Here is a 24,862-nt window from a genome sequence, read left to right on the forward strand (position 1 = left end):
ATAACGTAATGTACATTCTATATGGCTAAAAAGCTTCATCCTCGCGCGGTTGTTTGAAATATATTATTTTAAATATCATTTTCATTCTTGTACCAGCGTTTCCTGAAATTTCTAGCATCAATGCCTGTTTCTGCCGATGCAGATAAACTTCAATCTTGATTTACTTTCCATCTTTTTCCAAATCTTGGCACGAGAGAGAGATAAAAAGAAAGTTGGACCGAGATCAAAATTAATCTACATTCGTAGAAACGCGACACAAGTTCCCTTTCTGCGCCAAGTCATTATTTATTCTTGCCTGTCGAAGAGTAAAAGCCACGAGTAAAAAAATCTTCGAGTTCCAAATGTATCGATCCCCTTTAATGTGAGGTTTCGCAAAATTACGCGAGTTTATTTTTATAGTTTCTCATACTATTTCGTGCGCGCCGCAACTGGCTGCTGTTTTAACGACCTCGCAATAAAGCGAGTTGCAGTACGCCTGAAAATAAAGGATAGTTTATTATAAATCTTGCCGAGGCGCATTTTAAAAGCACGCATATCCATCGGAATATTTGTAATACGATATTACAGGACGACGTTTCGTTCGACATCGGATGCTCGATACAGCATTACTACGCATTGGTTAATGTTTCATCAATCCAATTCGCGTTGAAGCCAGACTGAAACAAAATGTAAGGCGATATGCGAAAGCAAGTGACAAACACGTTCGTACACATTCCACAGAAAGTGCGCTCGCTTAATTTAAATATTACCCAAGCATACCTTTAACTAATCACCTGGCCTCGCGGGGAGGCGTTAAAAAATCGTTTCTCTACCGCAGAGTGCGACGCGGGTATCTATTAGTGGTCGATTCGCGAAACACGGGCTTTCCCCGCGGCGCGGCTTTGGCTATTACGATAAGAGAGGTATCTACGGCGAGCTTACCGTTGCCCTCGTTTCCGTAATCTGTCATTCTGTTCGCAGAAACGGGAGCGAGGTGCAAACGCACTTTTTCCACGGCGCGCGTTGTCTCATTTTTCGTGCCGCGGAAGTGCATTGATAACCGCCTTGCGCTCGACGTGCGATATTGATAAAATGCATTGCTCGGGCGTTTCAGCGACAACCTTTCTCGAAGTTGCGCTTACATTCGGGCTTTTACCGGCGATTATTTAGCGCTCGGCCATCGCGTACAGTCGCGGTCAGAAAAGTTGCCAGACGTTTTATGCTAAATTTCGGAAATACGGTCCATCACGCGAGATATAACTTTCGCTCACCGACACGCGCAGTGGCGCATTATTGGAACGAAGGAATGATACGTACGGATATAACTATGCGACGATATTTACGAATGTTCCGAAAATTCATTATAAAACGTCGGACAACCTTTTTGACCACGACCGTACCTCACGAACATCTGCTTAAGAATAATTTACAAATACTTTTTCCACGGCGCACCCACCGGCGTATCTTGTACCGATAACAGTATCGGCGCGCTAAAATAAACAAGCAACATTCTTTTATGACATTACAACACTGGTTATCGCCTTTTTAAACATATATTTATAAACACAAATATCTGTTTGTTTTCAAAATTTAGATACCGAGCAGAATAGTTTCTTGACTTCACTCTCGTCTGAAATTTTCTGCTTATCATCAGCAAACAACGGGCCATCGGTTTCTCCACACATACGTCGTTTCTCCGCATTCCACGATGGTTCCGAAAACCGTCGAGTTTCAGCCGTCGTTACCCGAGATTTTGGAAAGTTGCCCGCGTAAATTTGGAACGTCACTCCTCTTCCGTACTTGCTTCCTCGAAAGACGGATCTAGGAGGTAAGAATAAATGAGGAACGGCAGTGACCTCGCGACGATCGCCGTCGGAATCTCCAGACTCGCTATTTCTAATGATATCTGATTTCGATAAATATATTTCTAATTGTGCTTCTCGCTGGCGGAGAGAAACGCACAGAAACAATGGACTTTGGCTCCCGAGAGCTTCGTTCGTCGCGTTGTCTGAAACCACGTTTATCTGGACGATCGTGAAAAACGCCGAAGGTATATCCCTGTTTTTATTCCCGCTTGACATTATCGATGAGTAAGCGTCACGATAAATCGTGAATGCTATTTGTCACCCGAAAGTTCGGCGCGATCGGGCATTATGCACGAACGATCGCGCGCAATCTCGGATCAGATATTTTCCAGGACGGTCACGTTTCCTTCAATCAAACGAGATCTCCCGAGGATCTCGGCAACGTCGGTTTTCTCCGCCTCTCTCTTTTCTCGGACATCTTAATCTCCCGCTCCTAATGATATTCGAAAACCTCTCCAAAATCGGCATCAACCGGTCTCCGGATGACCGAAAATGGACCTGACCATTACGCGATCGGGAAACGCTAGCCTATAGACATTCCGTGTGCGAAGTGAGAGTGCGAGGAAAGTATAGGTAGAGAGTATAGATATTCGGAACCATATATATGTTTATTCCATATGTATATATGGAACGCATATGGCGCGCCGTACGCAATGTCGGTGTACGTCAAACTCACTTACCTACGACAATCGCCGGCGGCTGTGCCGGTTTTCTGTCTCGGGACCAGCGAGCGAGCCGAGTCCGGTCGATCCCCAGCGAGAGCGGAGACCTGTTATTACACGAGAATGCGAAAAAGGAGGACCGGAGCTCTTCGCGGATCGAGGAAACTGTTAAAAATGTCGAGCCGTATCCCCGACAAGACCGCCCTTCGCTTCTAATAAACATTTGCCTGGCGTAGCGAGGAGAAGAAGAGAGGACGGCACGCGTACGTGCCTGGTATACAAGCTCGGAGACATCGATTATTCGCGGCGCGCGACGTCGATGGGAATCGAATTAACGGCGCGATCCTACGCGAGCGACACGGGAAACGCGTTTTCCCGCGGGATATCCTGCCGAGGTCGTCGTCTCGCGGGCTAATTTACGGCTTGTATCGACGCGTTTTCTCCTCTCGGCCCGGCTGTCGTGCGTCTCTCTCGACCGCGCGGCCGATGATCACAGAGCTGGAGCGGATCGGCGCGGAGTGACGTTTTACCGCGTCTCCGCGAACTCCGCGGCGGCGTCGAGGGAGTCTCCGCGGCCGTAAAGTCTCGCTTCGTAACTTCGGCAGTTGTAACATATAAATTACAGCGTTCGCGCGCGGCTCACCCGCCGCGATCGTAACTTACGAGCGTTGTCCTCCTAGAAGAGCGAGTTACGACTGTGCAGATGTTGCGAGTTGCCGCGGAATCGTAGCTCGGCCGGCCAGCGCGGCCGCCGGTGTCAAAGAACACCCGCCGGGGATGTCAATCCTCTTTCTCGTGACCTGAGCAACGAGACAATCGTGTGCGTCGACGACAATTTCGCGACGTGTGTGTTTTATCTTTCGGCCTCGCATTATCGCTGAAATGGCACGTTCGACGGCCTAAAGGCCAATCCCCTGTCGCCACGTCTCCGCATTCAATCGGGACGGCAAAACGAATTATTCCCGGAATCATCGCCGATGCGGCTCAATCACGTCGACTCCTGAGGTCTATTAGAGGTGCCCTAGACGGATTAAACCGGTTCCCGCGGGAGATGCATCTCGCCGTCGCGTCGGTTCCACCGACGTATCGCACGATAGTGGTAACTGGCCCAACTATCGGCGAGACATCGATATGAAATCGGAGGTGCGAAGAGCATACGATTCGCGTCATTTCAGATCGACGTGGACCTGCCACCGCGATTATTCCATACAGTACAAGCTCGCTTTTGGTGCTCGCGCGCGCCAGCATGAGAACTCACGTGGCACTCTCGCACCGCACGCACATCTTTTTCCTTTCTTCAGGCGTCGTCCGAAATGTACGGTCTTCGGATTCGAGGGTCGCCCCACACGTTTGTCGCGAGGGCAAATTCTGATTTGTCATGTACCTGCACGCCTGTCCTTAAAGGGCTGACTCTAGATCAGCAGCAAACGCCGTCCTCTCTTGGTCCCTCTCTCTTTCTCTCGTTCGACCTCCCACTCTCGGGATTTCCCCCTACTGATATCCCTCCACCAACGCTACACGAGCTGTGCTCCGACTCATTCCGTTGACAGCGCTCGCGGAGTACGTACCGTGTCTCGCTCGCGTTCCCCCGCAGCGTACGTTGACAGCTGTCGCAGGGCACACGCGCGGCCGCTAGCCCTGGAAAAAGTCGCGTCCGCCCTCGCGTGTTCTCCGCCGTTGCTCCCGTCGCGTCTTCCGGTCAACGAACGTCGGCGCGGGATCGTAAACGCGAACGAAGAATGACAACGGATGCGTGATTGGTTTCGGCATTGATCGCCGCAGTGCCAGACAGTGCGGGGGCGAGGAACGCGCGCTGCCAGAACCGGTGTACAATGACCTGAGCTTCCTACGGCGGGGAATCGCGGCTCGCTCATCGGGCAGATGTTGAATCTGAGTGTTTATAATCCAGTGGGCAGTATCAGCACGATGGTCTTCGGGAGCAATAAGTTTCGGATACGGAGGTACGAGCGGCTCATTTTCAAATTTAAAGCGCCCACGGTCGGCGCGATCTCGCACGGTGTTTGCGAGACGCGGCAATTCGAATTAGCGAGCTGTGTCAAAAATTAGGAAACGTGTTACTTACATTAAACTCGTAACGTGAAATTTAAACGGTTGGGATTTACGTTATATACTTTCGATTTAATATATATGTTTACAAATATTAAAGGCCATATACGTTTAGAATAATATCACTGCTGGCAAAGCGGACCCGCAAATATATATTTTCGACTCATCGTTCGTCGCTATCTCCCGATCTCTTTTATTTACAAATATTTTATTTTGTTTTATATTTGCGCGTTAACATACATTTTTATGTAAAACATCAATATGAAGCAAGGAGAGGAAGATTTGTTTGTGGATCGAACAATCCGGGGATAATTTACTCGCGAGCGTGTGCGCCCATCCATGCGAGGAAAGAGAGGAAAGTCCTTTCCATAAATACAGAAGTCAATTTATCAAGTTTTAATTAACTGATAACGAAATAACTATTTTCAATTTCCTTCTTCATGGTAGCGAGTGTAGCTCCGAGCTTCATGCACTCCAGTGGCTCCCGACGTCATGGCTAATCGATGATACCGAGCTCCCCCTCGACAATCGATCGTTCCGCCACGGCAACCCAAAATTTCACACTCCATTTGCGAAGTCTCGCGATTCGTCCTTACACGCGCGCGATCGGTTCGCGTCTTTGTTCTACGATATCGCTTGAATCGGTTTGCAGTCGGATTTATGAAACGTCGCCGCGACGTTATAGCGTGGCGAAATTAAATCTCCTCAAAGCGGTTTCGAAGCGAACGATGGAACGGAGACGCTTCCTCTACAGGAAGCAGGTTCCGGTTCATTGAAGAACGATCCACAATCGAACGAGTGACCGACTTGAAAATTGGCATAGCGCAAACTTGAAGATTCGTTTCAACAATCGACTTAACAATCGAGACTATTCGTTTTAACAATCGATTTAACAATCGAGACTATTCGTTTTAACAATCAATTTAACAATCGAGACTATTACATCTATCAAGATGACAACCTTCAATATTTATATCGCTTTCGTCTTTCATATTTGAGATATGAAAGTCGAAATCGAGAAAAGCCGAAACAATTAATTTTCGTTACTATCGTTATATCTTGTTATTATCATTGAAAGATGCGATTGCAATTGCGCGGTAATTTAACCAATGAATTAATTTTTGTAACATTTCCAGTCACTCCAGAATTACATCGATAAAATGACACGAATAAATGTTACGTCATTTCTGTAATTTTGCTCGCTCCATAATATGTAATATTGATATTTGAAATTTATGTGAAAACCCTTAAACTGTGCCACTGATATTAGCATTCTATTAGCATTTTAATTACTGCGATTTCAACGCAGTAGCATACACTAACCTTTAGATTTGCTTTCGCCTTTTTCTTCATCTTAATTAGTGATCCGTCGCGATAACATAGATGAATTTATACATGTAAGCCGGTCATTATTTCGACAGGAGTCTGGCAAGACTTAGAAGTGAGGGAAACCTGAGAATTATTCGTTTTCGATGCAACCGTAAGAAGCAGAAAGGACAGCTAGCAATAAGCGAAGCGCTCGCATCTTCCTCTCTGTGCTCGGTGTCTCCTTTCAGACTACAATAATATGCTCCGCTCGTTCTCCCTTTCTCGCGAACGTGAGCGCGGATTCCTCTCCGCAAGGGCATCTCGCCACTTATCGCGCCACGTTCGAATTCATTGTCAAGTCAGCGATTCGCGAGCGCGTATCCGACCCGACGTGCACTGGCATTCTACTCGCCGATGCAGCGTCAGCATTTCGCTGGTATCGGTGCGGCTCGAAACATCTTTAGTACCGTGCCAGGTCGTTACTTAACTTTCGGAGCGGCCGGGACTTTTAACCGGTTAATTTCAGACTCGCGCGTTACGTGACAACTTTATAAATATAAATTGAAATAAAACTTCTTGTTGATCCAACTGGCAATATAATAAAATGTTATTAGGTCCTTATCAAGTAACAGAACTGCAAACCAACGTGTCACAATTTTTGAAGATGGGAAGAAATTACAAATAAAAGGGTACATATGCAAAAGTTACCTCGTGTACAGATGTTCGCGGAGCATAAATTATAGCAGACTCACAAGTCATTGTCAACGCATTATAATAAATATAACACGTGTATTTCCGCTTCTGCATATTTATCAATCTTTTCAACTCGCTCGTCGGATATTGCGACCGCCAATTAAGAGAAATTTATGCGGCTCCTCTCGTGCCTTCGTCTTATCACTCGCGCGGCGATGATGTATGAAGGCGAGGTTTCCACCGGAGAGGCCAACTTCTTACCACTCAAATTGCAACACACGCGGTCCAGATTCCATCAGCCGCGTATGTCTCCCCGTTCGCGAAGAAACGCGTAAAGCTGCAATTCCAGATCCCGCATTCCAGCGCGTCCAGCACGGCCTCCGTTTCGTTTCACCTGTGTTTATGAGCGCTACGACTGCAACGATATTAATGGTGATCGCTCACTCGGTTGCTCGAATAGACACCCAGACTATAGACACTCAATTAGAGGGCTCACGGTCTTTAATTGCGCTCACCTTGTAGCAGGTTAATAGGTTGCCGCTTATCGATGTGGTCTCACTCAATCGGGACGAGCAACCGCAGCAGCGATCGTACTAATTAATAACAATTAGACTGCAGCGGGCGATCGCAGTCTCCGCTTAGAAATCACCGCTCGGACCCCGCGATGCTTTCCGGTCGGCCGTTACGACACTCCGTTAATGGCGTCAGATACGATCGCAGATCGATCTGGGGGTTCGCTAGCTAACGCCATCAAGTTCTCAGCTGTGAAATATATTCGAGCCACTCAAACACTTTCAGATTGGGTGAAGGGTAATGAGCCGGTACGATAATCTACGCAGAAAATGAGTGACGGCTCATTACGCGGCTTTAACATAGTGCTTCCAATGGATGCTTGTTCTTCCGATACTGTTGTTCAATCGTTAACGATGCTCGAGACCTTCGGCGCAGTTTTCTCTGTCATGTCAAAGTTCTCATGCGCGCACCTTTGATCCGAGAGTTCTATTGGAACGATCGGTTCGCTTTGTGTGTACAAATACTGCTCCAACTTCAGTCGCGGAACATCTGCAGATTTTATGTTATTCGAATCATATGTAAAAGATTATAATTTAACGTGTCACTATTAGTGGTACTAGTGCTCCACGTAATTGAAATAAATAAATTATCACGTCACCTCGTCACATGGAATGTTAAGAAATATTCGCATACAACCTTGTCTTTCGCACATATCTCGAAGAAACGTGCAAACCGATACGGTCGACTATTTTTCGAAGTTAATATCAACGCCGCACATTCTAGCCAAGTAAGTTACAGTGGGTGCACATAAGACGTGGCCGATAAATATTCCAACGCGTTTACGTTCACTGACGCCAATCGCCTATTACAGCACTTCTCTATGCCAGTCAGGCAGCTTGTCAATTTTGATTTCCTGTGCTCTCCGCGCGCTAGCAATACGCTCATCTGCGATGTATTAGCCCATGAAATCTGGTTTACGGCTCGATCGTTCCGATATGCGATCCGACGATCGGATTAGAGCGATCGATCGCACGAGTGAAGGCAACAACAATAAGAACGGTTCATCGACGACGCGCGGAGGAACAGTTGCGAAAGCAGCTGATCGCGTTATCCGAGCCCACGTTGCGACGGCCTACCGCGAGACGTCCAGGTGCGCGAAGCAAAATAGACGATCGGGCGGATAGATTCGATATCGTTTCAAGGATTCTATCCGCCGTTCCGCCTCGGAACGCGTGGGCGCGCTTCGCCGCGATCGAGGAACACGGCACGGCGCAGCGCGCCGAGGATCGCTGGGTGGGCAATTCTTCCGCGGGTTCCCTCCGGAACGCGCCGAGTAAAACCACGACGGGCGGATCCGCGCGATATTGCGCTCGGACCGATTATCGCACGACGGCCGCGGCGGGCGCGATGAAGACGAGAGCGATGGAGACGTCTCGCGATTTACGGCCCAGAGCCCCGTTTCAACGGGGTCCTATGACTCGCCGCTTGATTTATAACCGAGCGAGCGTACGCGATGAGCGATCCGGCGAGAGAAGATAATCGATTCGGCGTCCAAGATCGATCGTGCCGGAAAAGCCGGTCCGCGTCAAATCCCTCCTCGCGGCGAGGAGGCATCGTTGTCGACGAGCGTTGTGAGAGCCCGTGATTAATTGTGATGACATTAATTATGAAATTCATTAGTCCTACGGAGTGAACGACGGCCTTCGTGCGCCCTCGTAACGGCACACGGACAGCCGTGTCTTTACTGCGGCGAGTTCCCGTTATTGTAAAATTTTCGGCCGAATATTTGTCGGATATTAATTAATAGCGACTTATTAATCTCGTTGCTTGCGCGTGAGCAGCCGACTTTGAAAAACTGCTCCTGGATTTGGGTTTTGGGGCCACCTATTAACGTGCATTTATATTTTTTAACGCTCGTTCGCGCACGCTTCATGATCTTTTCAGTGAACACCGCATGTTTTCCAATGCTCGCAATGCAATTTATTATTTCAGTTTTTGTCTTAAAATCAATAGATAATAAGCAGGTGTACGCATAAATGCAACTAGTCAACTATTTGTTCTCCCGAAACATTTGCAAAAATTTATAGTAAAAAAAGAGCGCTACGTTAAATGACTTAATGTAAAAGAAATTAAATATATATGTAAAATATTTGCAGTTCTATAAGAAATTAAGGTTTTCAAAATAATTCTTATTTTAGATTTCCCTTTAATATTAAACCCCTAAAGTGATTGCAAGGTAATATCAATCTATAAACGCAATTATTTGCTGTCTAAACAGCTTTGATATAAATATAGAGAATGTAAATTTACCAAACTTACATTCTTTTAAATTTACAATGCACTTGCATTTTTCGGTTCTGTAAAATTAATATTTGCTGATCGGCTCTCTCAAAGTCGGAGGCGCCACGTTGCCGTGCACCTTATCGCAAGTCAAAGGTGCTTGCCATGAAATTTTCCCCTCGCATGTGGTAGCGTATGCGTAGACGACAGAACAAGAGCCTCTTTGTGAGTAGACGCTTCTATATCGTCTTCTGGGAATTCGGTCTCTCTTGTGAGCGCTAAACCGATGCCAGTGTTCTTCTCTTTTGCTCCACCCCGTACCCTCGTCATTACCATGGAATGTCACGGGGGGAGAAGGAGACAAGAATCATTTGCCACGCGGTAATTACTCCGGCGAAATTGAGTTCTTAGACAGGACGGAATTAGCCGAAGTCGATTCAGCGCGATGACGATTTCACAACGGTGACACTCTTGTGTGTTTACAAATTCCTTCCGTCTCTTTTATCTCTGCCTCCCTCATTAACTATATGACCGTCAATCCTCTTTATCGGTCATAAAGTGTATATCTGCCATTAATCAATTAGTATTTTAGTCTCATATCTGTATTCGAGGAATAGCGAGAACGATCAGGCGCACTCGGCGGTTGCTTCGGTGCCTTCTATTATTCCAAATTTCCATTTCGCGATCGATTCGCTATGATAAAAATCACCCATCTGCTCAATGATAGATCTCGCTACCCGGGAAAAACTGTATTTATCTAATTCAGATATAAGCAGATATGAATTTTGTCCCTAGCCAATCGTATACAACGTAAATGTGAGGTAGATATTGTTTGATAACACACAAATGTGTTCGGAATAATTAAAAGATTAATTTAAATGTTTAACAAAATATATATGTGATCATAGATGATCTATTCAATCTAAGACTGAAAAAATATCTACGAAATATTTTGATAAATATTGATAAAATATAAAAATAAATCTTTTAAATATTTCGATCATATTTGCGTGTTATCGTACGACATCTACATTACGTTTACGTTGCATATGATTGGCTAGGGACAAAAAAATATCTGCTTATATCTGAGTTAGACATATACATTTTTCCCCGGGTAGTTTCTTGTATTAAAACGACGCGCGCATCCGGGTCGCACTCGTGAATTGCATCATTATGCAGCTGCTTCGCGCCGGTTTGTTTTCCACCCTCGTTGCGTATTGAATGAAGCCGTCCTGTATTTTACTCCGCGGTCAGATCTGTTACTCGCCCGCGAACAACCGGTATACGCACGATCGGCATCTAACACCGCTTCGCGAAACGATCGCTTCCGAGTACACCACCAGTAATGTCGCCGCATTGTGAGGCAGCGTTTCTTAAAGCAATAAGCAAAATGGTCTCTTAAGGTAGTCGGTAGCATGCCCTTTCGTATTACAACCGTTAACTGCGGCCGATTCTCTTTCTAGTCCGGCAGTGTTCGCTTCGACTCCTTTATATTCGCTCCACCGCCTCCATTAGCTACCTTACAAATCGTCTTTTCCGTTATCCTTTGTCTTCCGACGCTCCGAAATGACTGTTTAGTTCCCACCATTTAACGTTTTTACATTTTGCTTCATTACTTTTCTATCCGCGGCGGTCTCTCCTTCCGTTCCTTTCTCCCTTCTTCCAATTTCTTCTTTTCTATTTCATTTATTCATCGTTATCTTTATTTAACTGAGCGAGTCGCGTTATCAACATATCTTCTCCACCGTTACATTCCGGCATTTCACGAATACCTCTTTCCTCCCGTGCGCTCTTTAATTCCCAACAACTTGATGACAGTTACCGATGACCGTATCGTCGTTCAGTACACGTAGATCGTTTTAATTTCGAGCTCAAATTGCTAAATTGAACAGAGTCTTTATAAAGGATGTAACGAGGCAATTGTGACGATCGTGTCTATGAACGAGTGTAAAGCTATCCGGGCTTTCCTTCGGATGTTCGTCGTTGATTCGAAAGAATTTCGTGCTAAGGAAATGATTAATATAACGAGCCGGCCACGAGTTAATCGGTTACATCTTCCAAGCTGCCTGGACGCATGCGATGTAATCAGCGCGGATTCCCACGATTGGCAGAATCATTTACAATTAGTCTCCATCATCTAGTTCAACATTAATTTCTGAAACGAGCGCGCGACACAGTATTCCGCGCGCGGGAGAGGCTGGCGGAGAGCTGCGGTTTTCACGCTCGTCGCTCCAAAGTAGACATCGTAATTTCACGACGCGACACTGGCGGAGGGAAATGTGACAGTACCTTTTTCCTCAATTTCCCAGAGACGTCGTTAACCGATTGTTATCCACCTAGATCCTAGTTGCGATTTCGCGTATACTGTGTGCTCTGGCTCTACGAGTTTACGCTCCGCGTACACTTCTGGCAAACACGAGGCTCTCCCGTGACTGAGGTAATAACAACTGCTTTCGATATTAACATAATATCAGAGACGGTAAAGGAGGTTGTAGTTTGCGCACTTAATTAAAAGGCAGCGCATCTCCGAAACCCGCCATTATTCCACTCACGTAAGCTCGTGATTATGTATTATAATACACTTTATCTTCTTTTATCGCTGTTAAGTATAGTATTTGTTAACAATAATATGGAAATTGTGCCATTTTTATCAGCTTTATTTTAGAGGCTTATTTTTCGTTTTTTTTTTTAAAGAGACGTATACCGCAAAGGTGTATTCAGAATGGCGTTATTGAATTGGTTGTCATTTGCCGCAAGGTGTAGTTGGTAGCCGATCTTGTTGTCAGACGACGATTAAACATCTGCTGCCGCAGCTGTGCACCCTCTCTCTTCCTTCTCGATTAATATTTTACTTCCTATAAGATTTCTACTCTACTTCAAATAACATTCCATATGCTATGCACATGCAGCGCATCGTGATGCGCGAAGTCAGTCATGGGAATGGAATTGGTAGCAGAAGTCGCGAGATGTAAAACGAATTGCGAGAAAACTAAAACTGGAACGCGCACTGCTTTAAGCGCGGGAATGTCTGGTATGCGAGGCCACTAAATCGCCGCCTATCTCCGTACAGATAAGCCAATTTCCCTGCGACGAGGGAGGTTGCAACTCCCTGCGCTTTTCTTTTCAATGTGCCATTTTCTCTTCCAGTTTCACAAAATGATTTTATAAATACATGTGTCCGATAAAATGTAAGTGAAAAATGAAAGGTTCAAAATTAATCTAAAAAATTATCTCGATACAAATTCTTCCCTTAATCAATTATACAGCATACTGAAGTAACACAAAAAATAATGTTTTTTTTTTATTAAAATAATTTTAAAAAAGACGATTACTTAACAGACGTAACGTGGAAAACTTGTATATTACCGAATGACAAGGAGTGTGAGGAAAGAAACGACATGGCAAGGATCTTGGCAACACATCGGAGCAAAGACGTGCAACCACAGCCGAGACGAAGCGAGCGTGCTCTTCCGGCGAATGCCGTTTCGTCGAGCTCGTCGCTAACGCGTGTCCGCGTGTTGCCGCGCGGCAATTAGTTACCTGAGCTATTATCACATTCCTCGGCCCCCGCTGGTTCACTCGTCCTCATCCTGACCCTTTGTCCCGGCGCCTCGGCCGTTCCCCCGCGCGCGCGCGCGAGCGCCCATTTCCATCTCCCAGCCGGACCCCATCGCGAGACCTTGTCGCCGTTCACCGGAGCGTGGAAAATGAGAGTACTTCTTACCGCGAAGCCCTCCTGGCGATTCGTATCTACGTGCCCTGCCCCGTGACAGATACTTTCTACGCATTCTCTACGCTCCGTTCTTCTGGGCAACGTAGGATTTTCTCTGCCCGACGCTTCGCCTTTCGGCGTGAAGCGCGAAGTGTCAGACCGAGTCCGTCGCGAGATCCACGCCTGAGTGTTCGCCACCGAGAATCGGCCAGGTGTATTGACCCGATTGCTCGCGCGCGAGAAATAGAAAGCACCGCCGAAAACGTCGCGCTAAAGGCTCGTGTCAAAATCGCGCGACGCACGAGTGCGCTCGCATGCCGCGCGTAATGCGTGGTGGGACGGTCGAGCAACGTCTCATTTTGATGGCCATTCCGCTGCAACGGTTTCCTGCTGTTTCACCTCCAGAGGCAGATACGCGTGGGTGATTCCGTCTGGCCATTCGCGAGGTGAATACGCGCCAGGCGGGTTTGTTACTCCCCCGCTGACACTTGGAAAGCGTTAAACGCGTTTTCCGCCCTCTCAAGAAATCACTTTACGACGGCGTAAGTTTCGTCAGGGTGATCGATTTAGCTTCCTTCGGTTCGACTATGTCTAACTTGGAGAATGTAACAATTAATAAAGACGATACACGTATGTAATGATTAATTGCATGTATACGAGGGTGGAGCGATTTTGTGTAGAGAAAAAAAAAGTTTTTAATTTTACAACGCCCGTAGGTGGAAGCAATGCGAATTTGTTTAAAAATAAAAATTTGAAAAGTTTTGACTCGATCGGAGCTCATCTTCTGCCTCCAACTTCAGTTTGAAAATTTGATTATATGAGTAAAATCATAAAAATTAAAGAAGACGCAATTAAAAATTTCAAGAAATTTTTAATTCTTACTTTACGTGGACGTACACACAAAATGACCTGCTCTTATACATATACATATTTCAATTGGTTTAATTTTTTAATATACTAGAATATAACACTAGAATATAAACTGTTGATGAAAATAGAATTAAAAATTTCTTGAAATTCTTAATTGCTTCTTTTTTAATTTTTATGATTTTACTCCTATAATCAAATTTTCAAACTGAAGTTGGAGGCAGAAGATGAGCTCCGATCGAGTCAAAACTTTTCAAATTTTTATTTTTAAACAAATTCGCATCGCTTCCTACGGGCGTTGTAAAATTAAAAAATTTTTTTAACGCTCCACCCTAATGTATACATCTCCGAAAAGTTCTTTCTCAGAAGATATAATGGAGAAATGATTTTCATCATCCAACTTTCCGCGTATATACTTTCTGTAATTATTTAATTTACGATTGTCAAACTGAAACAATTGCGGGCCACACAATAACAGACCGAGTACATTCTCTATTTGCATTTATTAAATGCAATTTCTACTTACTCCTTTTCCATCAACTTGAAAATGAAATGTTTCATCAGCTCGCGACCTTGGCGTGTGACTCATTGTTTTGTAAAACTTATTAAATTGCAAACGATCGCAGAGACATTGCGACGATTATAAATGAGAATCATGGTTCTTTATGCCGCCATTCACATGCTTACAATACATCGCCCCTTGCGGCATGATTAAATGAACGTTGCCTAAAACGAGAAGCCTTCCGTGAGAAAATGTTCGGCGTCGCACGCGATTTAGATAATGCGCTCGCCATTTACGGAATTAATTACATATTAATTGACGTTTGTAAGCCCGTTATTGACGTTTGACCGAACCGGTTGGTGAGAACCGAGCACGAAGAGCATGAATCACCGAATAGCATTATTTAAACAGCGCACGTAACACAAGTTGGAGAGCTACCTCTTCACGGTCGTTCGCACCTTGTTCAACGAGAATAACGAACGTCATCCCTGTGTTTGCCGGCTTCGAAAGTGAGCACAACTTGTATATGGATACAAATCATAGTTCGAGTATACAGCTGAGCTATTAATTTCGAGAAGGTCATCATTATATCGTCTTCGCGCGATAATATCTTCTTCGATCGTAACTACACGTTTGATTGCTCGCTGTATCAGGTTATCGACTGATACTTATAGAGTCACGTCATCGATGCGAGATATCTCACGAAAAAGTTGTGAGACCTCCTGCAGAAATATTTTACCTACGTACATGTGCTCAAATAAATGACATCCCTCGATAAAATCTACGTAGGTTAACTTAATTTATTTATCATGTATACATTTGCACTCAAACTCTTCACTTGTTTTACACGTTCGTTTGTGTCCTCCAATTCTTTATCTGCTTTGCCGTTCACTTGCTGTGACCAGTTTGTAAATTATATAATTCTATAACTCTTCACGTCCGAGTTGTAAGCGTAACGTCCATTTTTGCACGGTTTCACCGCGTATTATTCTAATCGCGTATTATTCTAAACGCTTCTTCCGGTCTTTTCAAGATTAACCTACTGCGATTAGCACAAGGAGTTCAAGTGACGTCCGAGCAAGTACGAACAACCGAGTCGAGCTTCACTACACGGGCGCTTTTAAATTGCCATTCCAAGTGCAACCCGTTGCCAAGTGTGAAAGTAGGTTGGCGTGCTTCTATAATGTGTAGATTCCCTGCTCGTAAAATGTTTTTTCACGTCGCATAACCACGTCACGGTTTATTTTCCAAAGACATAAAATTATGTAAAGTGACCAACTTTATTTGTCCATGTCGTTTGTCACGCAACGTTTCACTCTATAACGACAATAATTCTAGACAATGGCGCGATTTTGTTTCTGTGTTAATGTACCTCGTTAATCAGACTGCTTTTATTGCTGAGGCTTAATAACACGTATTATCTGATTGATAAAATAGAAGTCTTATGCAAACGTACACATGTTTCCTACAATTCCTTTTATAGTAAGTTACTTCTACGTATATTTTTTCTCCAACAGTAATTCGATAATTATTTTATATAATCTAGCGTTAGTAATTATTTTAATTATCCAGCATTAGTAATTAGTCTCCGTAAAAAAAACAGGGATAGAAAAGCCACCTTTTTCATAATAAAAGATCAAATACTCTACGTAAGTATGCAGCTCATTTAACGTCGAGGTGATCCGCAACTAGAAAACACTCGAAGAAAGTGTCGAAACCTGATTTCGCGCGGGCATTAATCAAAATCGGCTTTCATTAAATTTTTTACGAATCAGCAAACAGGTGAGCGGAGCTCAATGACGAGTGAATAGTCGAGCACATCGGGAATACATTAGCCATGCGAAAACGTATGTACGCGCGATAACGTTAGCGCTGCCATGCGGGCATGATAAACCGATAAGCGACCCTCTCTTCCCACGCCACCGACGTTTTGTATCATCGTGCGATTTTCCACGGGAACAAAGGGGGCTAAAAGTTGAGCAAATTGTGCTTATCGCCGCCTGCCGACATATAATGTGTTACATATAATGTGTTACATATAATGATGTGAAAAATCCAGATAAATCGTAAAATTTCCTGACTTTTCCCTGACATTTTCAGATTTCTAAAATTCCCTGACAATTCCCGGTTTTCCAGATTTCCCTGACCACTGGACACCCTGATATTATATTGTTGTTGCCGAGCATCGACAATGTTCCGCGGGCGCGTGCACCTGATACTATAATCTTAAATAGAAATCAGAACACTCTCTGCTACTCACTTACGTAGTAGATGCTGCCGCTACAAATTGCTTTCACCGTACGGGAATTATCTGCGAGACGAAACGAGGAAACGTGTAACAAATGCATCGTTCTTTCGCAGCGGCATAATTCATTATGTAAACCGATTACTACGATCCAATATTCCGGCGTTTTGACTTGCGAAGATATTTGTATTAATGTCGCGAACTTAATATTGATAAAAATTAAAAAGAACTGTAGATATATTGTATACACGAAAATTTGGGGTACAAAGTCGGGCGATTAACTTTATGAAATTTATCGCAACGGAGCGCGAAACGTCACGTTTCGCTTTCGACTCTTATTTCAGTTGCAGATATCTCGGCTATCTCGGTCCGATTATTCGCTTCGCGTCGCGAGCGATTATCATCCGCATGGCCCAGATAATGAAAACGATGTAGTGAAATCTTCACACCGAAAATCATTCTTTATAATTGTCCATCGCATTCTTAGACCGAAAGTAAATCATAAATTAAATCCGATGAGAGTTACAAGTTTAATTTAGGCGAACTCTCCGTCTCTGTATAAATAACCATTAATTTTTTTTAAATGAAAAACGTCCTTTATATTTGAGACATCTCACTTAAACGCTTACGCTGCTCGGGGATTATCCCATTCTTAAGTGTCCTGGCTGTGCATAATTCATTCCAGAGTAAAAGCTTGGGGACGACAGGTTTCCAACGCCAAGTGCGGCTTCCACGTGCGAAGCCTTGAAAATGTGACATACCTCTGCGGGCATGACAGTTTACAAATATTGATGAGGAATACTCGAGTGTCATTCCTCGTAGCATTCTGACAGTCGTTTGATATAGATCGTTGTCCGCTCTCTTACAAAACGTCCTGTTAAAGTGTGTCATTTCTGACCATTTATTATATCAGAAATGGAATTATGCCCCTGTCCATTCGCGGCAATATCGGTGCGCCTAACGATTTTTATGTAACCGTCCATAAATCATGCAACACATACAGTCTATAAGCATGTGTACTGTTTCTAGCAATATTATACAGCACGTTTATTTGTAATTAAAATTAAACCAGGCAGCGTAACTCATCTCTCACGATGCTTCATCTCCTCGTCGACGCTTTCATTTGCATCGAGATGATCGTTCACCGAGTTCTTCCGCGCTCACCTTGCGCGACAGCACGTTTTTTTTTTTCGCGTCGCTAGAACGCGAGGAAAGTTTTGTCTGCACGGCAAGTGCCAGTTTTCCCTTGGCAGGAAACGCGGATGGCTGAGGAATCGAGTACTCGACCCGAATTTCATTCGTCGCGAGGGCAGGCACCTGCCTATCCGTGAAGGTGGTGTTTACGCTCTCACACGTTACTCATACTACGCAGTCTGATTTCGTAAGTGACGTTCGCGATGAGGGCAACTGTCATGTAGATTGTGCGCGTGCAGTAGGTTATGAGAATCTTGTACAAACAGGAAGCCACGCGAGCAGAAGTCATTATGTCTTAAAATTACAACATATGTAAAATATCTCTGCCGCGAATGTAAAGGCGAAGAAAAGGATGAGATAAAGATATTTTTCTATTCACAAATATTTGCAGTCTGAGCTACTCTGCGAATGTTGGAGCATCGCAAGTGCAACCTGGATTGGAAATATTTTCTCGCCGACAGTGATTGACGCGAGAGCCGTAGTTGTCTGTGAAAGACAATGGCGATCACGTAATTTTGTAGGAGGATTTAACTACATCAAAATTCGTGGGCTACATGATTCATCTACAATAGCTGCATGTTAAGTACCATGGGAAAATGGTGAGATATGTACTTGACCGTTCCTGCTTGTAGCAATCCGTTGGATAGCTACCGGCCGCTCATAACAGTACTCTTCATTCTTCGATGTTGAGTAGGCGGAGGTACATTGGCCGCAGAAGTGGTTTCCTCGAAGATGAGGTTGAAAACCGTAGCCTCGCCACGCAAGACCAGGATCTGGGATTTTCAACAAATCTGATCGAGTCAAGATCGGACGTTACACTCGCAATATTCCCGAGAAAGTGCCCGTCATTTAACGGTGCCATCGCACGAGCTTCTCAGGGATGAAAAGTAAAGTTTCTAACGAAGAAAAATATATACGTTGGACTTCTCTTTCAACCAAGTCCAAGTTTTACTTTTATCGAAGTTGCCCGAGATACGCAACTGACCGTTTTCCCACCGATCCTTTAAAGTCCGCAGTCGAAAGAAATTAGCAATGTATACGGATAGTGTATACATGTTTTATCGGCTTTTATACGCTATTCATGAGATCACAAAGCGATTTTCGAAATCGCAAGTGAGCCAAGGTTGCTTCGACACACTGAATGACACGAGACTTCGCTCATCGCATTTACGCAAATCGTGCTTGTTCTTGCAGTGGGTAAAGACGCGCGTTGTCGGACGTCGGCGCTAAGTCGCGTCCGTTACTACTGCAAACGTTGCTTAATGGACTTATAATAGATTCAGCGGAAAAGTTTCATTTCTGCTATAGCAGAGAACGACAAGAAGCAATCGCGTGGTTGTCTCTTTGTCTGCCTTCATCAGCCTCGTGTCTTCCGTGGTCACAGTTTCGTCACGTCCGCCACGTGAAATTCAGAAGGAAAAAAAAACGGAATTGCGCGTTTGGATGACCCCGACGTGGAGGAGAAAAAAGAGCAATGTTATTCGCAGACGAGTATCATCGCGAAGTGCTGTAAATAAATGTAAACGGTGAGCGGAACGGCTTTCACTTCTCGCGTCGAACATTTCCACGTGGAACGACGTCGTTCACGTCGACTAATTAGCTTTTCGTGTCTCGCGCTCTTTAATGCACGCCCAGATCGGTGTCCCACGCCGTTCGGAAACCTGGCGTAAGCTTGAGAAGCGTAAGCTTAACGCTACACGCGCCGCACGGGCATGTGCATCGGCTCGCGTAGGTGTGCTGCGGCCCGAGATTCAGTCTAACAGATATCGATATGTGTTTGCATAACACATCTGCCGCGTAGTGTGCAATACCAATTTCGTATGAAAACAATAGACCACGTGAGATCGATTATACCACGTCGTCTAATGACGCTATTCTATGTGCGATTTTCAGTTGTGGAAAGCGAATTGTTCAACGAAGGAAAATATCATGCGTTGGAGTTCTTCTAGCACCTCGGTTTTATAGGTCGTAACTTTCCTTCGCCCGCGCGTTGATCTAAGATACGCCGGTGGAATTGACGCACGCCTTACCGAATCTCCGAATCGCAAGGAAAGTTATTGAGCCTCGACCGCGATTGAACGGCAACGGAGCTTAATCAGAGCGCGATGGCGCCTAATTACGTAGATAACATCGAATCCTCGGCTGATGCTTCCGGTGCATTGCCAATTTCAATGTTCAAGTGGAACGATCGAAACAGACGCTTGAATTTATAATTTATCGCCGTTCATAAGTACCTCTCGACGTCGTGACATATAAATGCGCGTTCTATAAAATTAGTTGGAACTAGCGAACGTCGCTCGCGGCCGGTGGACTGGCTCTCGTTCCGCCGGGCGCGAGACGATTCGCTCGAACGAATAAACTATCGCTCCCGTATAAATACGGCCGAATATGTAAATTGTACGACTGCCACGAGCATGTAGCGTTTCCTCCTTTTTCCTCCTTCTCTCACGCGGTGGACTCGCACACGTACAACACCAGCGGGCAGGAATATACGCCGCGCCATGGTCGAACTCGGCCTCGAGTTAATTACCAGGGTGTCGTAATGACCGATCGCCTTTCCCGACCGATCGGTGTCTACCGATCGTAGATCTGCCCTAATGAATACGAGACGCCGAGCATGCAACCGTATCGACGTATCGATGTTCGCCGTGTACTCTATCGCGCGAGGACGCGTTTATTCACGGGCGATACGGTACAACGCCGGTGCGCACTCGCCCGCGTTCCGCGAGATCGACGGGAGATCGGCGCCTTGTTCCTTAATATCAACGGAAGCCACGACATTAGTCGTCGCATAATTAAGTTGTTGGACAAAGGGACGAACATGATTCTCTGCCTGCAACCGTGATATGTGGATGTCGTGCGCGCGCCGAGAGATCTATAAATATTATGGAGCTTTATGTACGAAACCGAAAGGAAGGCCGTATCTCGCTTCTCGATCTTAATTAAAACAACGACATGATTCATTCGCATAATTAAGATGCCGAACAAAGTGTACGGGATTTTATTTATGACGGTGGTATGCGCGTCGCCGCACGTATCTATAAATGTTATAGCACCGCGTGCACCGAACGCTCGCGTGAATCATATCAATATCGCAGACGGAAAACACTCCTATCGCGCTTCATAAAATATTGACGCATATTTCTGTGAGTATATCAACACGCCGTGTAATTGATTCCCGTAAAGAGGAGTATAAATATATATATACATATATATACATCTATCCGATATGAAATTTCTATAGAGATTACTAAACGAAGAACGATGTTAGGATCTCGTTTAACCGCGATGTCCATGAAACGTACGCGTACGGGTAAATAGTCAGGCTATTATTTGTGAATCATAGCAAACGGTTAAGAGAAAAATATCCTTATCGCGCTCGGGTAATACCTTGGCGAATATCGCTGCTTTTAGACGAGAGAAAGAGAGAGAGAACTTGGAGATGCGAGATTATTTTTTTAAATATTCAGATATGCTGGGAACGTCTTATCGAGTCCTCACGGAACGCCGGGTGACTACATCGATAAACACTTTATCTAATATTGATATCTAATATTGATACGAGACGGCGCGGAGTGTTAGGACGAATACAACATCGGCCATCGTGATATACTAGTACGTAAACCTGGCTACCGATCAGCCGATGTTCTCTCATCCCAGCATAATAAATTACCCGCGTCTTGTCCCGCGGCTGCACCATCGTTAGGACCGAATCAGATTCATAGAACTTAAAGGAAGGGGCAAAGGACCCGCACAAGTGAGTCCAAGAAGTGAGACAAAAGGAACTACTTTCTGTCTCGTTTATCTATCTATCTTTCTATCATTCTGTCACGTCTCATGACTTTTCCTCGAAAAAGATTTACACCGGCTAGTAAAAGTTACTCGATGCTATATAAGTATATATCCAGACTAGCGATTGTCGACGCGGATTGGATTGGGATTGGCGATTGTCTTCAGCCAATGAGAGCAAAGCAGCCAGCGATTTAATAGATTCTCATTGGCTAGAGCCAATCCAGTCCGAGTCGGCGACTGCTAGTCTGATTCGGCCTTTAAGCGCGCAAGTATATTTTTGTCACTCGATCGCGTCACAGTACTCCCTTGTCGAACACACCACATGCCAGCGCACAATTTGCCGATGCGATCGCTCGCCGCATTTATCTAACCGTGCGTTGACATCGCAGGTATACTCGTTAGGGATAACAAAATCGCGAGGAACACGACGATTTTTACTCTCAAGGAAGTGCCGGGGGGGGACACGTACATTTTGATTGTCGGGAAAGTCGCCAAGTGTAATATTCGCAATACGCACGAGGCGCGTTTATTTGCTTCTCTTCCGTTGTTTGTACGCGCGTTTTATCTTTAACCGATGACTATCTCCCTCCGTGTTCAATCGGCCAACGACAGAGAGAGGAACGTGTATCGCGAAAGGCGGTCGGTGCGTGTACGCGGTTACATATGGGCGTTATTCGATGTAACTTTTAAGGCCCCGTGTTCGCGTGCGCTACTCATTGCTCTTCGTCGGACAGGATCGTTACTTATTTTACGAATGAGCCTCATTACTACCGACAGCTTAAAATTGCGGGGCATATACGATCCGGCGAGGCAGGCGCATGTGAGATATATTTTTCGATTGATTTCGCAAGGAAAGAAAAACGCCGGAATAACGGCACACATTAATTGTATTTGGATATTTCACCGTATATTGAGGCATTCAACACGATCGTAATGGAAAATTTATAATAATAATTTTTATCCAGACGGTTATCCCGTGCAAATATATCAAATTACATAATGTATATTCACGTCTACGAACAGCACATTGTGAAAAGTGCATTACGTAGTTAATGTTGATGAAATCGTGCTTCGACGTTGTAAAAGCATTTCTTGTTACAACTTACGATTGTGTGAATCATAATAGAATTGCAGGTATGTCATTTCATGAATATTGAAATGGCAATGTCACGCGTCAGTTTTAACATACTCGTGAAATTTCGTCATTGCGCCAAAAATATGCGCTGGAATACGATTTTCCCTGCGTGATTAGAATTCGGACACGAATTTTACTTTCGGCCTTTCTTTTCTAACTGTTTCGTTACGGTACAAACTTTCCTTTCCCTTAGACACGCGCGACAAGAAAGAATAAAATTTAGGCGATGCAAGCCGGAGCAATTTGCGCAAAGGCCGCCACGTCAATCTTTAAGGATGAAAGCAGGACGCTCGTGAGGTTGGGCGACCGGGTCGAAATGAGTTCCTCCGTGCCGCAAATCTTAAAACGTCGCCCTTCCATCGATTTAACCCAATAAAGATTAATGTATGCTCGCAACGATCATCGCGGGAGATTATTCCGTTCAGTTTTTTTTTCCTTCAAACGAGATAGCAACAAATCGAGAACATCTAAAGCTTTATGTTAAGAATAATAATTACGACGTTTTAGTAACACGACTTGTAAGACCACGGGCGGGATCTGACATTATGTGTTACATACGTTGTCATAAATATGGACGGGCTTAAATCGAGCACAATGAATGTAAGAGCGATAGCGCGACAGTGACGGCATTTCAATGTCGTGATCCGATTAAAGAAGAAAAATCAGTGCCACACAAGCACGCGCGCTTCGGATTAAGCCGAGCGGTCCTTCGATCGTGTGCTCAAAAATGATAAATGTCGGAACGACGTAGCAATGTCAGTGTCGCGAATGTTAGTCTCGCTTCGGTGATTTCTATCGTCCGTAGCAGGAACGAAACCGCTCGTCAGGGTAGATCGCGTCTTGCGTGCTCATAACTTCTACTCACATAAGACAGAATGGGAAAGCAGACTCCCGAGAAAGAGGGGGAGAGAGAGAGAGAGAACGTTCTTTACAGTATTCCATATTTTATAACTACATCGTCGCGCTTTGAAGAAAATCGTACAAGTTATGGCCGAGTCGATTCCGAAGCGATGTGCCTTGAAGAGTCACATATACAGATATATAAATAATATTCCGTGTAAATATTTAGAGCAGCGTTACGATTTAATCGCATGATTAACGCGAGGATGCCTTGTTGGAATCGTTATGCTTTCACGCAACACTGCCACCATTTCAAGGTATTCCGGTAAGAATTCTTGCGGTTGTGCTTATGAAAGATACAGAAGCCCGTGAGAAACTAATAGAACCGTAAAGGTATGCTGAGGAATTAAAATTCATGCAACACAATAGTAGCCGTATCCGGTCTCGATTAAACTGTTTTCATCGCCGCCAAGATCCGCGAGTTTGAAATGTAGTCACATTTATGACTTTGACCGACGATTAATCAATGTTACCGCACAATTAATCATTGAGGATGCATCGCTGTAATTGCGCAAATACGGACAATAGAACGATTTTGTGCCGGATATCTCTTGGAAATCTTTTCGCGCGGTTTGTTAGATCCTCCACACTCATTTATCTTCGTTTACGTTATATTGAATCGCAAGATATATATAACAAACAGACCCTGTATCAAGTTAATTACATTACAATGAAAGTGTTAGATTCGTGACAATCGTGGAATTTATCTGCTGTATCGCAATGACTGTCATTTCATATAATCGCATAATCGCTTAAAATATCTCTTACTTAATATTTTGTTAGCGATCGAAGCGACATTTTATCCGGAATTATTCATTCGACCTAAGAATTAGTATTCCCGAAATATACGATATGAATAGCTTTACGCGATTCAATATATCACTTCTAACGTTTTAGAGAAGATTTAGACGTACGTGACATCCATCGAACATCCACGAGACATGTATACGCGTGTCGGGTTCGCTTGGACACGTTTCTATTTGATGCAGTCGTGCATGAGAATTAGTTACAAAAATAGCATCGTTACAAAATGCGTCGGCATAGTTTCAGTTCTGGCAAAATAAAAAGCAAACATAAACAGAGACGTGCTTACAAGTCTCCCAGGAGTTAATCTATCGGTATTACATAAATTTATGTACCGATAAAAT

The 24,862-nt window shown here is 44.5% G+C and overlaps 1 protein-coding gene across 3 annotated transcripts in view; it reads left to right on the forward strand.

Annotated features, from left to right (window-relative positions):
* LOC105564545 (protein Shroom) overlaps positions 1-24,862 on the forward strand; it is a 48,360-nt gene that overhangs the window by 15,861 nt on the left and 7,637 nt on the right. The gene's annotated exons all lie outside the window — the stretch shown is intronic.

The sequence above is a fragment of the Vollenhovia emeryi genome, unplaced genomic scaffold (genome assembly GCF_000949405.1).
Source record: "Vollenhovia emeryi isolate VEMERY1.0 unplaced genomic scaffold, V.emery_V1.0 DF939163.1, whole genome shotgun sequence".
Lineage (NCBI taxonomy): Eukaryota > Metazoa > Arthropoda > Insecta > Hymenoptera > Formicidae > Vollenhovia > Vollenhovia emeryi.